At 35.1% G+C, this 1,719-nt stretch overlaps 1 pseudogene; it reads left to right on the top strand.

The window, feature by feature from the left end:
• The first annotated feature begins 547 nt into the window (after positions 1 to 547).
• On the top strand, positions 548 to 645 carry LOC122054474 (annotated as a pseudogene).
• The last annotated feature ends 1,074 nt before the right edge of the window (positions 646 to 1,719 follow it).

Raw genomic sequence — 1,719 nt, forward strand, 5'->3', positions numbered from 1 at the left:
CTGAAAATTAGGTCTTGCCCCCAAAGGTGGTCCCTGCTCTTGATTATTTCTATAAGAAAAATTCGGATGACTTTTCCACCCGGGGTTGTATGTATTTGAGTACGGGTTGTTCTACCTCTGATTAAAATCCATGATTGCATCACATTACTCCAATTGATTGATTTGTGTAGAGATAGCTCCCAAAGGACATGAGTCACTAGAGTGATCAGAACTTCCACATACTTCACAAGTCGATACAATGGCATTAATCGTATTTGAATTAGTCCCCATGCTTTCTAATTTCTTTGTAACAACATCCAGTTTTGTAGCCTTTAAAGTGATTGCATCAACATTGAACTTTCCTGACGCTTTTGTTGGGTTTACACAAGAATAGCCACCACTTCTCTCATTTGCCCATTGATGATGAGTTTGTGCTACACTTTCAATTATTTCCTCAGCTTCATCTAGGCTTTTATTCATGAGTGCCCCTCCAGCAGCTGAATCTAGGAACACCTTAGTATGATAGTTAATGCCATTATAGAATGTGTGCAACACTAACCACTTCTCCAAGCCATGATGTGGGCATTATCTGAGCATATTATTATATCTATCCCAAGCTTCAAATAAAGATTCTGAGTCATCTTGTTTGAAACTTGCAATGAGATTCCTCATATGAGCTGTTTTACTAGGTGGATAGAATTTATCCAAAAATTGTTACTCGCATTGTTCCCATGTGGTGATGCTATTTGGAGCTAAAGAGTTTAGCCATTGCTTAGCTCTGTCTCTTAAAGAAAACCCAAATAATAATAAACACACTGCTTCAGAAGGAACACCATTCATTTTCATTGTTCCGCATATCTCATAGAAGACGTCCAAGTGTTGATTTGGGTCCTCATGCGGTCCTCCACCAAACTGATTCTGCTGCACTATAGAAATAATAGCTGGTTTGATCTCAAAATTATTTGCTTCAACAGAAGGTCTTGAAATGCTAGATCGAAACCCTCTAACATAAGGTGCTACATAATCCTTTAATGGTCTATTTGCTATGCTAGAATGTCCTTGTTCTTCTTGATGTCTTTGTGAAGTTCTTCTTCTATGAAATGTTCTATCTATTTCGGGGTCTAGGGGAAGAAGTTTTCATGCAAAGTTAGATCTTCGCATACACAAGAACAAGATTACAAGATATATTTGTTCAAAAGAAAAGAAGAAAGAAAGAGAAAAGTTAGATCAAAAGAAAAACAGAGAAAAACTAGATTAGAATGTTAGAAATCAAAAATGCAAAGTTAGAATTATAATTATAATTGCAATAAAATGAATTGTCAAGAAATAGAAAGATATGCAAATGATGAAAACAGAATTCTAAAGATTAATTACAACTATGCTAACGAAAAGAAAAGTTATGTTTAGTCTAAATCAATTGATAATCTCTAATGTTATAGCGCAGTCCCCGGCAACGACGCCAAAAACTTGTTAACGATCCGTAAGTGTATGGATACGTCGTCAGTAATAAAGAAAGATATCATATCCATAGGGACTGGTATTAACCACTAAAGAAATCTCAACACGAATTAGCTAAACAACTAATCAATTGATTTATAAAAGCTAGGTGCAACTATAGAAAATAAAACCTAGAAGTAAAAGCATAAAAACAGGGATAAGGGCTATGATAAAGGATGTTCTAGGAGTTTTGATTTCTTTGTAATGTTATTCAATGTAAATGATCTACCAAATCTTATTCCT

The sequence above is a fragment of the Zingiber officinale genome, chromosome 3A (assembly GCF_018446385.1).
Source record: "Zingiber officinale cultivar Zhangliang chromosome 3A, Zo_v1.1, whole genome shotgun sequence".
NCBI lineage: Eukaryota > Viridiplantae > Streptophyta > Magnoliopsida > Zingiberales > Zingiberaceae > Zingiber > Zingiber officinale.